A 16,746-nucleotide genomic window follows, 5' to 3' on the forward strand; every position below is an offset into this window, starting at 1 on the left:
GGGGGATTCGTGGGGGATGGGACCTTAGGGACGGTCCTTGTTTTGAGGATTATCTGTTTTATAGCTGTAAATACTGGAGCTGATTGGTTCGCAGTATGATTAATGCATTATATCTTTATTTAAAAACTGTATTTTAATTAGCAATACTGTGTTTCTTAGGGTTTCCTGAAGCTTGTGAATGGAAGCGAGGTGGTGGGGGGAAGCAGGATGAATTGCCTAGAATTTAAATTTACACCAGGAAAGCAATAGAGTCCAGCCCCTTCTCTGTCAAGCTGATGAGTTTTTGCTTGTATTTGTGCCCAGTTTTGAACAGCTCTTTCAGGACACGTTATTGCCAGTTCCCACTGGAGCTGACAGGTTTTTTATGTAATATTTTACATGGTCATTTGAATTATGTTCTATTTAGACCAAAATATCACATTTGTTACAGGGGAAAAAACACCACAAAGCAAATATTTTAATCTTTCACAGTCACCTCTTGATTTAAATGCCCAAATTTGCAAATTATTTTCTCAGTCACTTCACCAAACCTTCAATGACCTACTCCCTGAAGCTGGATAAAATAGCGTATTTATTTAGGTATTTATTTATTTACTTATTCGTTTACAACACCAATCACAGACATTTTATATGTGTGTATAGTTTTTGCATTTAGATTGAAACAGCATGGCTGTGTGTCACAGGTTAAGTATCATATGGTGAAGTGTAAAACAGGATGTGTCATTGAAATACCAGTTAATCTGTTTTTCCCAGACCTATAATGTGTTCAAGAATATAATGCTCTTTTGTTGAAGTAATTCCCTGTAGGAATTTAAAAAGGATATAAGATTTTTGTCTCCGTGTAGAATGTTCAGCTGGCATCTTGCCATGTTATTAAATACGGATTAGAAATAGCATTGAGGTATTTAAACATAATTCTTGTAACAGGATAAATAGCTAATAGCATTTGGTTTGCTGCTTGTGTGCTTGTGACCTGGTAATGTTCCCATTAACACAAACACAGACGGCACGAACTCTGTAGGCAGAATTTACAGCAGAAGGAAATTCGTTTTTTGAATTAGTTGGTATAAGATTAGGCTGGTGATCTGTTACTGGGTGGCATTTCCCAGCTCTGGTGTTTAGTTAAAAGGCTCTCAGTTTTCTTAGACTACTGGTTGGTTTTTGAAAATAGTCTTGAATCTTAAAATTGAAGAGTGAATAAGGATTAGGGGGAGTGATCTTTTTGAGGGCTGTGTATTTTTATTAATTAGTTGGCATGTTTCTAGTGTAGTTAAAGTGGATGGTGGCATTTCCTTCTCCTCACTTCAGGGGGGAGCAGAACGAGGGCACCTCTGCAACCATTCCCCTCTGCCTCTGTTTAAAACCTCTTCTGAATAAACTGCTTGACTTTTTATTTTATTTTATTTTATTTTATTTTATTTTATTTTATTTACAAGCGATGGAGATTTTGTCATCTCTTGTTAAAATAAAACAGCTTCTGTTTTGGAGGGGTGGCAATGATTGCTTACATTGCATTGAAAAGTCACCGTCACTATGTGTGGTTAAGACACATATAATTAATTATCATCATCATTATCTTCATGTCCCAAAAAAGCAAACAAATAGTGATGACTGAAAGTAATGCCCTTTTGAGTGAGACGTAAAACAAGTATAATTCATACAACAGTTATTTGTGTAGAACAACGTCCCTAAATTGGGCAAGATTAATTTAAACCCTATTGAACCATAGATGATGTTTTTCAGTCTTCACTAGCCACATGATAATTTTCCTGTTTATTTTTACATTTAATTTTCCTTGCCTCTGTTCTCCCTGCTGTGCAAGGTTCCTGGAAGCTTCCTTGTCACTGTCTTCCAAGTAAGCCTTGTAAAATGAGAGATAAATAAGTAATAATGCATTGATAATTATGATAGGATAAAGTACTATTTGTTGAAATAGTTTTTCAGGCTGTTTTAGGAAAAGAGTAAACTGTCTCAAAGGGTTACTATATTCATGTGTTGTTGATGGGGGCTCGACATCTAGCAAACAGCAGAAAGGATGTTTACTTTGCCTTGAAGCATTTAGTATCTGGCCAAGAGATGGCTGTGCATGATTGCTGCACCGAGACCTGGAGGTGGAAACCTGGGAAAATGCTGAATTTTGCCCAGCTCTTGCCCAGGGCTTGCTGGCCACTGTCCCTTAGTGCCCGGCTGCACGATTTGGGGCACAGGAAGCACCGCAGGCCAGTTCCTGGGTGAGCAGCCCTGAGCAGCAGGAGCATGAGGTGGAGATCTCCCATCCAAGCTGAAGCAGCCCCAGAGAAACCTCTTTCTGCTACCCCTCAAATGCTGGTGCTGCCAGAGGAACATCTGATTTCCCTTTTACCTTCCACATAGCATGGGGTGAGAGAGATCTTCTTGTGCAAGGAGCCTCCTTCAGACAGCTGTGCTTATTAAGCCTTATTACTCAAAATATTTATGAATTATTTAAGCAACTTATTATTGAATTTGCAAAGGAGTGGATTACTGATTGCTTATTGCTTTTGCTTTATAACCACATGCTTACTGTGCTGTGGATGGCAGGTAGCTAGGTGGAAGCATCCTCTGTGTTTAATTATTTGCTTTCCCATCATGAGAGGCAACAATGGTTTCACTCTGAAACCAGGCTCAGCACCAATCCAGGTTATGCTGAATACTACAGCTGCCACAATGGCTTTACTTGCAGACCTACTATAGGTAGCTGTAAGATATCTGAGGAAATAGACCTGTAATTTGCATTTTTCCTTTGTAATTTCATTTTATTTTAGCCATTTTTTTAAAAGCAGCTGCTGACTGCCTTTAACTGCTCTGTAGAGAGCCACAGCTATAGCTGTAAATACCTATGACAGTGTTAAGGGCCTGGTCCAAGGCTAGCAACAGCAGCGTATGTAAAATGACAGAATTGGTTTGTTTTTTTTTTTTTTTAAGAATTCATACACACGTAAGTTTAATCTTTAATCTCTTTAATGTAAATGAGATTGAATATTAGTAAAACTGCAGCCTCTGTAAATGTATTACAAGATGCTGCACCTTTCAGTTTTCACCTGCACTCTCTTGTGTCAGAACTGGAAGAGCAGGGTGCAGGCAGACCCACTGCTCAGTAGACGTACTGGGCAGACTGTGATATCAAAATCAAAATTAAACTTGTATTTCATCCAAGTAACGAGAGAGTTTGAGTCTTTTGTTTCTCGTTATTTAAAGAGTAACTGGACAAAGGTAGAAAGTTCATTGCTACAAAGTTGCTTCTTAATGAAGGAAAGTTTATTCCTATGCATCAAAAGCATTTAATTACTTACTAGGTAATTAAGTTAATTTCAGCAATAATTAGTTACCCAGCAGATCATGAGTAAATAAATAATGCAGCGAAAGTTAGAATAAAGGAGGCTTTCTCTACTCTGAAATGGCTGCTGGCATGTGGGGCAGGTAAAGAACTGAAACCAGAGGAAATTACAGCTTTAGACTTTTCCTTTCTGTCATCTGAGATGATTAGAATTTCCAGATGTATATAACCCCTTTAAGATGTGACCACTGTTCACTACATAAAAACAGGGTTGAGGGAAATATCCCATAAAGAAACTCCAAACACACTGTTAATCCCTCAACATGAATGGAGGACCAAGAGCATTCAAAGAACCATTTCTAGCAAAGAGCCTTACTGAATATCTGATTTATGAAACCTAATGAAACAAAATATTCATAGCAAGTTAATGCAAATACTTCATGAAAGAAAGTATAGCATAATTTCAGAAACCTAACAGAATGAAAAAAGTCTAAATAATGAAATTGTTAGGAGATGTTATGAAATGCTGATAGGTGCCCAGTCCAGGAGACTTAAATCTTGCCCAAGCTTCAGATGTCAAAGTGTGAGGTAGCAAGGGTTTTGTTGTTTCTGCAGGTGGGAGCTCAGCCTGGACCCACATTCAGTGCCAGAAGAGCCCTGCTCCGGGACACAGCACATCTTTTATTACCAGTAATAATACCTAGATAACTGATAATTACATAACAACTAATGTACAGATGCATAATTAAAAACACATGTTAGGGAGTAGAAGGGTATTTCTAAATTGTCGTGCTGTTTGTAGGTAGATTCAGCCTTTATCCTACTCCTTGTAATCTGTGGTCACACAAAAAACACTTTAATGGTGTTCTATGTTCAGCTGAAGCTGTGCAAATGAAAAGTTAATTCCTTTTATCACTTTGCACTTACACTTGCTTCCTTTCATTCTCTTTCCCTTGGCATCTCTTTTTGGCCTAGCCTTGGATAAAAGCCTTAATCTACACAGCATTTTATAAAAAGGCTTCCAAAAATCGTTTGGCATCCCCACTAATGGTCTAGATACAAGTTTTCTTTTTAAGTTAGAAGCAATTTGTTCATTCTGTATTTGTACAGTACTTAATTTATAGGACCTAGGTGCTACTATAAAGGCCTACATTTCCCCATCTCCACGAGGAAAAAAGGAAAGCTAGACTAAGAAATCCTCCTGTCTGTGGATCCCAGCCACACCTTTTCCATAAGTCTGTCCTTGCATCAGTTTGGCAGCTGCTGTGTGCCCTGTAGCTCCACATGCTGACAGCACTTTATGGTAGGACTCCTAAGAAATCATCTTAGCAGCCTGTTTTGTGGATGGGCATTAACAACTGATGGGTACAAACAACTGCTGATGGGTTTCAGCGGTTGAATTGGTTCTTAGTCAAGAGGACTGATTACCTACATGCTGTGCCCAGCAGCGGCCAGCCCTGAGCGCCCAGAGCAGCCTCCTGGTGTCTGGTCCATGCACTCAGCGGCTTAGACCTGTCTGAAAGTTACCACTCTTTGTCACCAACCTTTTGGTGACTCATAATCTTCCAGGTGTGCTCATCTTTGAATCAACATCCCGCCCTTTGATGGTATTGGTTTTACAGGTAGGAGACTTGCTCCCTGTCCATTGCTGCCGTTGTTCTGCTAGATGGGATTCTGGTACCATCTACACCTATACCTGGTTTTGATGATTATCCATTATCAGACCAGCTAGGGGCTGAGATACCTCCTGAGGTCTCCATTGGGCCTAAGCTGCTTGGGTGTGCTCACTGCGAGGCTGCACCAGCTGCAGCCATCCGGGGTTGCTTTTGGATCCTGTAGCTGTCTCCAGGCTTGTGTCGCATTGCAGCTGAAACTTTGTTGTCATTTGTCATTGCTGTGTGAGGCTGCTAAGCTGAGAAGAGTGAGGTTTTTTTTCTGTTGCCATCCCTGGGATCCTTGCATTGCTCCTTATCTTCTGTAAGTTCAGCAGTTGCACTTGGCCAGTGCATGAATATTAGCCTATATTAGCATGTGTCCATTCCTAGCTGTAAGCATGCATCAAATACACAGTGTCAGCACTTCGATTTCTAGTCATTTGCTCACGCCACTTTAAATAAAACGCCATTTTATGCTAACTGCTCTCCTTTTCTTCCTCAGAAGAGAACAACTTCTGGCACCACTTGCATTTTTCTGTCTGGCTGATCTTAACACATTCATTGCTAATAGCATCCTATCCTGGCTGGCATCAGGCTGGAGCTCACTATCAAATATACCATATCCATAATCCATTGCCTTTTCCAAGGAGTCATGTAATTATTTTAGAGTGTAAACTCTGTTTGGGATAGCTGCTGCTGTTTAAGGAGCATTTCCCCTCCATCATGGCCCCACGGTTTGCTACATGTGTTGTAATCCCTTGGAGACTTTCTGTGGTATGGGATACAAAAGCATGGCACTTGCTGTCATCTTGTCCTTGGAGTGATGTCCATGCTCTAGGCAAAGAAACGATGGGTGGCAAGAGACCTCCCAGCAGAGCATAGGTTCAAGTTCCTGCAGAAAGGGATTGAATCTCATCTTAAGACAAAATGGCTTTTTTTCCTCCTGTGCTGTCACGTGTGCGTGTACACTTCGATATATCTGTTAATCCTACTGGAAACCTGGTTCAAAACCTCATCGCTGTGGTGGTTAAGAGCCCTTTTAAGTGTCAGCTAGAAACATTCATGGCCAGTTTGTACCCATTTGTTTTTGTTGGAGCATCACCCCCAACTATCAGAGAAAAAATTATGCTTGCGTTGGGTAATCATATATTCCCTTTGTCTTTGCTTTGCAAGTCTAAACCAGAACAGATTTTCCTGTCCTCTGTCACAAAATAGATTCCTCATTTTCATTGTCATCTTAGTAGCACTTGACTGAGTTTGATTTAATCTTTCATGAAGGTGAAGGACCGGATTTTTGCAGAGACATCTTCAGGATCACCTACAGTGTCTTGTACTGTAGCTTGAGTGCTGCCCTGCCTTCATGGAAGTGCCAGATTTGTTATAACCTAAGGCAACTTTGCCTTTTCCCTACAGCCCCATCAGGGCATTGGGTCAGACACACCGTGAATAACACACTCTGTTGTTTGTTGTTTTGTTTTGTTTTGTTTTCAGCAGTTACCTCTAGCTGATAAGTAGTCTCCAATGGTGGGATTCAGCTCACTTAAGTTAAATTAGATGCCTAAACTTTATAGGGCTATTTAGGGCTATACTCAGAGAGAGCAATGCTACCAGAGAGCACGTCATCCCCAGTGGGTGGGTATATGAGACAGGTAACATAGTGGAGTGTCTCTCTATATATCTGTCTCTGCTGACCAGAGACCTCTTTTTCCTGGGTGACTCTTTTGAGGTGACATCCAGCTTCAGTTTGTAACATAACAGTTTGTACCCATTTTTATCACCTTTACGTTATCCCAGCATGCGGGCTTATCAGTTTGTGGGGTACTCAGTCTGTTCCAAAAAGCACTGGTGGTGCTGTCACTGTTCCTGCCTCCTGGGTTGTGGGCTCCATCTGCAGGTTTGTTTTTTTGTCATCAGATATTTCTCCAGCATCTCTTAGGAACTCACCATTATGTTTTTGCTGAAATGCCAGACAGGACCTCTGAGGTTCCCTCCTGGACCATTTTCACTTTTATGAGAGGGAGAACAAGAACAGGAAAGCTGACCTGCCTGGTGGTTTGAACCACTTCCAGCTACCTTGGTGCTCTAGAAGGCATGTGCTTTTTAGTTAATCTCATTCTGTTCTGTGCAGTGGGACTCTGCACTGCTGCCTCTCCCTGTAGCACACAGCATCCATTGACCCAGCTGGAGACAGCTCCGTGTTTTCATAACAAAATCAGTCTCTTCCCCCTGGGGTGGGTCATGGTCAAGCTGAGTGCACACAAATTGAGTTGTAGGTTCCTCCTCCACCTTTCTTTCATGCAGTTCTGCCTTCACCTGTATTCAGGTTTTGCACAGCATGCTGATCTGGGCACCTACCCTTTTTAACCCTTCCTCTTCTCAGAGCACCTTGATTTGCATAATTCTGTTGTAAAGTCAATTGTCGCTTTGTTTTGTCATTTCTCCTCCCCTACTGAGGGCACAGGACTTACAACTGAAGTCTGCTTTATTCTGACAGCAAAAGTAAATCCACTTGATCGAACATAACTAGCTGCATTTCAGTTTGTCATTCAAGAGGATATTTAGAAGATAAAAAACTTAAAGGAACTGTCCTTCTATTTGCAGCTGGTGAGCCAACTTGGTTGTTTAAAAGTTACAGGCTGATTGTGACTTGAAAGAGAGGAGAAAGGAGAGGAAGTGGAAGACATCCCAGGGCCCCAGGGTCTATGTCTCAGCTGACTGTCCAGATCACTAACTTTGCGTGCCCTGTAAGATCTATTGTGACATGTCAGTATGGTTTAGTTTGGACAGGTGGTCATGTGCATCCTTTAAGTCTTGCATTAAATGATCTTGGTACTGAGACCATATCCAGAACCACTCAAACGCATAGTCTGGGGGACTGTATAGAGTGAGAACTTGTCTATGCTATAGCTGAGGGCTGCAGCTATTATAGTCTTTGCAGCCCTAACTTGTTCCTTTTTATGTAGGGGGTGGTGAGTGGAGAAGGGGAGCCCTCAATACAGGAAAGACATGGACCTGTTGGAGAGGGTCCAGAGGAGGCCACAAAAACGATCAGAGGGCTGGAACACCTCTCCTATGAAGACAGCCTGAGAGAATTAGGGTTGTTCAGCCTCTAGAAGCGAAGGCTCTGGGGAGACCTTATTGCAACCTTTCAGTACTTTAAAGAGCCCTATAAGAAAGATGAGGACAGACTTTTTAGCAGGGCCTGTTGCAATAGGACAAGGGGGATGGTTTTAAACTAAAGGAAGGAGTTTCAGGCCAGACATGAGAAAGAAATTTTTTACAGTGAGGGTGGTGAAACACTGGCACAGGTTGCCCAGAGAGGTGATAGATGCCCCATCCCTGAAGACATTCCAGGCCAGGCTGGATGGGGCTCTGAGCAACCTGATCTAGTTGAAAATGTCCCTGCTCATTGCAGGAGGTTGGACTACGTGACCTTTGAAGGTCCATTCTAGCCAAAACTGTTCTATGATTCTATGATCGCTGCTCACATGGGAAAGACCCATGGTTCCTACAGGGGTGGAGTTCACCACGGATGCTCTTCTGAATAAAGATTCAACTACTCAACTAATACAAGCTGTTTGTATTGGAAGGAAAGCACTCAAGAGTTGTCCCCAGTTGCATCTGAATCAGCAGAGGCAGGATTCCAGGGCTTTACAAGTGACATCATAGGAGAGGACAGTGAAAGTCAAACCACCCCTTCATTCTTTAGAGAAAACATTAGTATACTTGCTCCCTCCTTCCTCTACATGCTTTTTTGTCTTAGTACCTTAAAAGAGAAGGACACTATTTTTAGCAGAATGCTTGTAGTTACATTTACTGTTGCCTCCTTAACCTGAAACCTTAATTAGGGCTTTGGACAAAAAGTCTGTTACTGAACTTGCGTATTTGAAGTTGTAATCCTTTAAGTATGTTTGTTGTTCTCTGAACCCTGTGATGCCATTCAAGATAAAAGATAGATGTTATTAATATTTCTAAACATAAAATAAGATACATTTCTTTTTAAACCAAAAATCCTTATGGCACGTTGTCCTGGTTTTGCTAAAAACAAGTTTCTCTTTTAGTGAATTTGCCTGTCAGCTAAAGCCTTCATATTAACTGCATTAACTCTCTTCTCTCTGTCCTTCTTTCCTCCCAATCGCCTGTCCTTAGTGGAAAGGGGGGAGAGGGAGGGGAAAAAAGGGGGAAGTGGGGGGGAAAGGGGGTTAACAATACATCTGCCAGGGTTTTATTGTCACCCCGCAATCTTAACCCTCGACACACATTTTTAATATCAAGGTGCTTATTTTGCTCTTAAGAATGAAAGAAGAAGCTGAAATTAATATTTTACTTGAAGAAGTGTCCAATTACTGTTTAATACAGCTTTCTCGTTGAACTTCACTATTCAGAATGTCACATACAGCAAGAGTCTACCCTGGCAAATACCAAAAATACAGTTTATGTGCAGGAATCTCAACTACTAGCCACATTTTAAAAATGAATATTTCTACTATTTGGCAGAGAAATTTAAAAGCAGGTAGAAACATCTGTTTTAGGTGCTGGATATTAGTGGATAAGCAGAGCTACATGACCATTTAAAAGTATTGGAATAACTATCTGCAAAATTTTTACTTTGCCCATTAAAGTGTATTTTAAATTACAGAGGCTTTATTGTAAAACTTAACCTGGAAGTGCAATTTCAGCATCTGGAGCTCTCAAGAGTGCTGTTAGTAAAATGCAAGGCATCTTGCTGTGGACATGTCCCCAAGGCAGAACCTATCGTGATGAGTTGCGCTAATGTCTGTCACTGCTCACAGCTCCCAGAGCAGAAGTCAAGATTTCCATTTCAAGCCCAGTAGGTGGCATCAGAAGAGTTCTCTAAAATTCAGCATTTGGGTGTTTGTGCCCTAGCCCTAGGCCACAGAATGAACACGGTGCTTAGATAGAGAAAATTTCAGGTAATCTCTCTTCCTCGCGAAAAGCTTTGGTCTGAACATGATCTGACCCAAATGACATGCCTGTGGTGCTTCTGAGCCTAGCACAGATTATCAGATGTTATTAAGTGCATTATAGCTGCTTTCAGCTAACCGCAATGACTTGTAACTATTTTTATTCCATTCGTAATAAAAATAATATTGCCGATTTTGCTTTGTTTTTCAGTGTTGTGATACTATAGGATTCTGCTTGAACACTGTAGCAGGTGTCAAGAATGTAAAATGCACTTTGTATCCTTGAGGAGTAATTGGTACTATTTTAAAATTAAAACAGTATATCTGTCACAGCACACTAACAGAACATGTTTATGTCTGGAAAATAGATATTGTCTAGTGTAGCAAGCTATGCTGCAGTCAAACTCTTGTGCCTCTCCGAACCTACTGCTGGGACTGAAGGATGTCTTTGCTCTGGTGGGAGTGTGGGAGTGCAGCCATTCCACTTCCCTCTGTCTTTCTGTCTGTCATCTTAAAAAACACTTAAAAAAAAATGTCTTGGACACTTCACGGTATACCAGAGGGCAGTGGGATTTCCTCTGAGGGGTCAGGAGGAGAATGCAGGCACAGGGAGGTCTCCTCCCCTTTTCTCCCTGGCCATCCTGCAGCCCCATTCAATGGCTGTGGGCAGCAGTTCAGCGGGGCAGGAGGGAGAGCTGTCTGCCAAACAGGGGCTTTCCTTGCCCTGATGGTACCTGTGTGGAGCCGGTGGTAGCTACTCATATCAGCTACTGCCATCAGGCTGCTGCTGCAGGGTTTAGTTAAGGGCTAGAGTTGGTGCTAGGAATGCAGTGGGCTTGGTTAAATCCATGCCAGTGCAGAACAAATGAGTCTGTAGAAGGAATTAAAGCAAAATAACTGTTGGTCTTGAAAGCTGCACCCAACCTTAAAGTTCCTTCCCACAGGCAGCCCAAGCTTGTGAACTCCTTGTAGTTTTCCAGGCAGTAGTTTTGAGATGGTTGCTGTGGTTCCTGTTCTTTGACAGGAGATCAAATGCGCTGTGAAAAAGGAGAGGGGAGCTCTTGGTGTGGTATGAGAAGGAAGAGCACACAAAAAGTACCTGATAGCTGAGGATTGAATAAGGAAAGTCCCAGTTGAGCCTGAGACAGCTAGCTTAGCATAACAGGCAGGGGCAGATTCATGGTGCTGGTCCCAGCTGGGTGGTTCGTTGTCCCCAAGTAGGCAGTGGTTCTGCTCCATTTGCTGGATAAACCTGCCTCTTAGCCAGCATAAATATGGGAAAGGAGGTAACTTAGCTCCCTTGTGTCAAAGAAAGAAAATGGAATTAGATTTCAGCTTTTGGATTAAAAAAAAAGAAAATTATGTTCCTTGTTCTCCTTTTTATTGTAGCTTCAAAGGGATCATATAATTATATGAAAACAAATAGAAAGTCTTCTCTGCTCCTTCTGAACTGTTTCTTCCATGCTTAACCATCAAAAGGAAACAAAAATTCCAGGAAAAACAAATTCCAATCATCACGATTTTGAAGGCACAGAACATCTGAGGTCAATAGAAGAACCTTCAAAAAACTGGTTCCTGAAATGTTTGGACAGAAATGGCTACAAAACAAGTTCTTAAAACAGCTCCAGGGGCAGAGCAATTCCAGCTCAGGGAGGCCCCAAACTACTGGCTTAAAAATGACATACAATGTGTGACTCCTGGGTAAAGTAATTATAATAATCCTCTTGCTATGGATGAGGATGTGGACACAAGCGACCTCTTCAAGGCTGCTCAGAAAAGCAGAACTGCTGAATCAAGGTGGCAGCAGCAACTCCAGAAACTGAACATAGGTCTTTTGGGACCCTCTAATATCTTGTGTACAAGCTTTTGCTGCCTATTGAGATTAGCTTGAGGCACGATGTTGCTCCTACCTGTGAGTTTAAGCAGTGGTAGAAAGAAGAATGTGGAGAGCTTTTCCCTTTCCCAGAACCTTTGAGTAAGACCCAGAATAACAAGAAAAAAAAAAAAGACCAAAGAGAGTATGGAACAGTGAAAAATGAATGAAAATAGGGAGTGCAGGCTAATAATCCCATTAAGTAATGGCACATGATTGCAGAGAGCTGTAATAAGTTGATACAATATGTGATCGCTGCCTAGGGTTCTGAAGGCTCTGAATAAAAGCTTCTATGCACGGCCTGAAATTTTTCTCCTCTGCAGCAACGACTGTCTTAATTGTTTGATTAATGAACTCATTAAATCCCAATATTACTAGAAAAAGCATATTGACCTCCTGACTAATCACAATTAAAATGTAAATGCCACTTATTCAAGACGCTGGTTAGCCATCTATTTAGGCAGCAGAAGATCATAAAAAACAGCTTTGTGTTTTGGGGATTTGGCCCACTTCACCCACAAAATCTGAATAAGAGAATGTCACAGCAGTTACAAGTAGAGGCCAGCTTGCAGTATTACCTACAATTACAGCAGCATTTGCCTGGTTATTAAGATGATGACCAGTTTGGAAACACAATCCTCCATTGAATCAGCAGCCAGAGACTCCCACTGACTTCACCAGAGTTAAGATTTCACCCTGCATCATCACTAAGCACAACAGCGAGGAAGTGTAATTGAATTCTGCACATGTACCAAGTGCAGCTCAATGTTACACGTTCTTGAGTGGTGCTGCAGAGAAAAACACAGGGAGCTTTGCACCCAGGCTGCAGTGCCCCCGCTTGTGCTATCTTCTCTGGGTGTTAATATGAGAACAGGCATCTCTTTTCTGGTTCTCTCAGTGCTGTATCGTGTCCCTGCAAGGTAAGATGTTGACACACAGTCTCACTTCTGTAAAAAGGCCATCCTTGCTTTGTTGGAAGGTACATTATCATATGATGATGGCATAGTTCAGCTATTGTCGTGTTGCTTGATACACAGCTATAAAGCTATTTCAGTGTCCCAGCTCATGATTTTTGAGTGGCTTGTGTCGTTATGACAAGCACTCTGTTTGGAAACTTGAGCGAACACCTTGGACATGTGTCACTGATGCTTTTACATCCAGTAGGAAATGTAGCTCCCTGGATTAGACAACTGAATTAGGAGAACAGAGATATCTCTTGTAAGCCAAAATGCAACTTGGTGTATCTGAAGGCATTTTAGCTAGCAGTATTCACCCTGTCCTCTGCAGCAGGCCAAAATATACACATTCTGGGCTTTCAGCAAAGGTTATAGGATGCTGTAGCATCTTTGAGTTGTCAGGTCAAACTGTGTCAAGGTCTGAATCAGATTTGGTGTCCAAGGTCTTGTAGTCACTTCAGACTCATGGTCACTGTAATGGTAAGGAAAGATTTAATCACTGCTTGTGCTATTGTGCGGGCTGCTGTAATTTGCCTCCAGCCCTGCGTAACTGAAGGAAACCTGGATGTATCCACCACTAGCCCTGGTGTAGCAAGTCTAGAGATTAGTCCTCCCTTCACCTCTCACACAAAGCTCAAGCCCTTTGGGAATAATTAGCTTTCAGCTTCCTAAAGCTCGATGTGACTCACCACCCTCCCAGTTGTCCCTACCTGAATGGCTGCTGCCTCCTTTACCATAGGACCTCAGCAGCCAAGGCTTTTGAGTGAATAACTCCTGAAGATCTGCCTGTTCTCAGTCCAGGCACGGCAACCCTAGAGGACATGACTCCGTGTGCTCGTTTGACTGAAAATGAGTTAATTTTCCTTCATGCAGTTAGAAAACTTTCTTTCTCATAGCTAGTATGGTTGGTTTTTGAATTTAGTTTGACAACAAGAAGATAACACCCCAGGACAGAGTTAATGTTTTTAGTTGCTCTGGTCTGGGAGCCAAGGATGGTTCTGAGCACTCTGTCCACTGGTGTGAGGCGGCTAGTAAGGAGGGTATAGATGGGGCAGAACTTGACTGACATCCAGACTGATCAATAAGAGTATTCCATCCCATTAATGTCATGCTTCATATTTGAGGAGAGTCAGGATCTTCCAGCTATTTTCATTTAGAGACATGATGGAGACCTGTTCGGGAGAGTTCTGTACAGAACTTTATTTATTTCAGCCTTTTTCCATCTTGCCATTTTGCCTTTCTACCTTTTTCTCTCTTTTATATCCCTGGGATCAGCTGTTCGGGACCAGGTACTACTGCCTGGGACTGGCTGCAGACAGAATTTGTGAGCAAGTGCATTGAGTATCTTTTATTTTACATTCTATTTCTATTATATATATATTTAGTAGTAGTGTATTAGTATTTTGGTTTTTTATTAAACTGTGTTTCTCTCAATCCAAGTTTCTCCCTTCCCTTTTGATTCTCGTTGGGGGGAGATGGGGGCGGGGGAGGAGTGAGCGAGCAGCTATCATGGTTATATTGCTAGCTCGGGTTAAATCACGACACCCCGTCTTAGACATTGGGTGTACTACAAAGCCTTAGAATAGGTTTATGTTAGTAAAGTGCACTGATGATTTCACAAGGAACCTGCTTAGATTTCCTCCATAGCATGTGAGAAGGATCATGGCCACATTAGAAACAGGGAAACATCTTAGTTCCTGGGAATTTATTTTCTGCTGTAAAAGCCAAATGCTTTCCATAACCACCAGAAACAGCAAAGCTGGGCAAACACCACAGCACTTCACTAGAGACTGTTTTACCTGTATTGCACAGAACACAGCAATACACTACTAATGCCCCTTGTAGGCAGCAAGGGAAGGGAGACAGCACAGTATGTGAAGGTCAGAAGTCTTTTGGACTTCATTGGTGTGTTTAACACTGTCAGTACTAGCCCACAGAAGTAGTCAAAAAGAGTCAGGCAAACAATCATATCAATGGTTAGAGTTGGCAGAGCATTGTTGTAATCAGTGATACTTAATCCCCTGTTTTATTCAGTTCCTCAGTGTTCAATTGTTTTTTTTTTTGTGGTTTTGTTTGTTTTGTTTTGTGTTGTTTTTTGTTTTTTTTTTTTTTTTGTGATAGGTTGCTAGCAGTAGTGCTCCTCCCAAGTAAGTATGGACGTTAAAAAGTTTGCACTTAGAAACAAGACAGGAGGTTGCTTCTGTAACATCTCCAGGGCTGCCAGTCCCTCACCTTCCTGGCTGCCTGTTTGTCATTCCAGTTAAGGACAAATCTGGACCTGGTGCCTGCTTCGTGCCTGTGTTTGTCACAGTAACATAATTGTCCTGACCTGGATCTGTGACTCTACCTATGGATGTTTACCCAGAAGAGCAGGCTGGGGCTGCTGCCTCTGGCTCCCTGAAATTTACTGTCACCAAGGTGATGTGGGACACAACAAGGATACAACCACCTTTCCTTAGCTCCAGCAGTAAAAGTTAGAGGGAGCCAAAATGTCAGTATTTGATGGCCACCGGAAGATAGTAATTTATCAGGAAAAGTTCACACTGCTGTCACTCTTGATCACATACATCTTCTTGACCACAGGGCTAACTGCCACGTTCTCTGAATGCTACATGAACCCTGATGAGAGAACTCATTTCTTCCTATCAAAGGCTGAATGAAAATATTAAATCGGTTATAGGAGCTGTTCTTTCTGGACACCGGTTCTTTCTTTCCCCAGACCACAGCAATCTGTTACCGTAAAATTATTTCTTCACTGATATAGGCTGATGGTTTAAATTCCTCTGTAAGAAACTGTTTAAGACACCAAAGTGTTGTTCCACAAGCAGGGTCCGGTACTTGGTGTGCAATTAGCCAATCTTATACACAGGGCTGAGATATTTGTTTATTTCATATCTGTGTAGAGGTGGGTGCTAGGTGGTAACTCCACAAAGCTAGCACCCCTCAGTTTCCAAAACTTAGGTTATTTATACATTTGTTTGTATTGAACCCCTCTTTTCTATTAAATATGCATTGCTGCATAAGTGTTAATTGGCTAAGAGTCATCTTGTCTTCACTTAAAGATACAGCGTCTTAAAAATTAATTGAGCATGTTCAGTGTGTAGGGGTCTTCTTTGGGTGGTGAGTGACTTCCAGAGTAGAGGTGTGGTCTTCATATTGTAATTAGCTAGTTCACTTTCAGGACATCAATTAGTGGAACTTCAATGACTTTCCAAGTTAGTTTAGATAAGGATGCTATATATTCAAGGTTCTATGCCTGTTATTTTAAATCCTTTTGATCTTCTACTCCTCATTATAGATATCCTCTTACTCATTATCTTCAGTATATTTCTTGTTAGAGTAAATAACATCTCCTTAACTTCTAACAATTAATCATCAAAAGCACACGTTTGTACCAGGTTGGGCTGCTGTCTTCTCAGTGTCCTGCTCGAGGGGTTTGTTTACCTGAGAGCCCATCTGCATGAACAGCTGGCTGCTGGCAGCACAGCTGGTGTGAGGGCAGTGGTCTGGGACACGGCTGTGGCAGAGAGAGAGCGGTGGCTGGAAAGGACCCGTCAGGAGCCAGCCCATCACCAGACGTACCTGCCCACCTCCTCCAGACTCGGCACCTCCGAAACAACATCCCCTGAGTGCTGCTGCTCCCCTCAGAGCAGCCTGGCACTGGGAGAGCCTGGGGTACCCACTGCTAGCACTGAGGGGTCACAGTAACACCCGTTTTTCTTTGGGGGCGTGGGTAAAACATGACATAAGAGGCAGGTTGAAACAAAATGGTGGTGTCATCTATTTAGCTCTATTTTAAGCATATGCTAGCAGCATTTGTAGTTTTGTTCTTATGAAATACACAGTAAAGTTCTGTCTTCCTGTTGCTGCAAACTGTACAGTGCTGGAAAGCAGTGCTGTGAGTAGGAGGAAAAATACAATAGTAGCTTTTGACCAGCTTTCATTTTTGCCACCTACAAAACAAGACTTTTCTAACAGCGGTCCAGCTGTTTTAGAATTTCTAAAAGTTTTCGTCCCCTGGCAATGCTTAAGACAATAGGCT

The 16,746-nt window shown here is 42.0% G+C and overlaps 1 protein-coding gene across 2 annotated transcripts in view; it reads left to right on the forward strand.

The window, feature by feature from the left end:
* The window catches only part of CLIC6 (chloride intracellular channel 6), a 35,602-nt gene that overhangs the window by 11,130 nt on the left and 7,726 nt on the right, over positions 1-16,746 (forward strand). The window lies entirely within an intron of this gene.

The sequence above is a fragment of the Columba livia genome, chromosome 1, assembly GCF_036013475.1.
Source record: "Columba livia isolate bColLiv1 breed racing homer chromosome 1, bColLiv1.pat.W.v2, whole genome shotgun sequence".
Lineage (NCBI taxonomy): Eukaryota > Metazoa > Chordata > Aves > Columbiformes > Columbidae > Columba > Columba livia.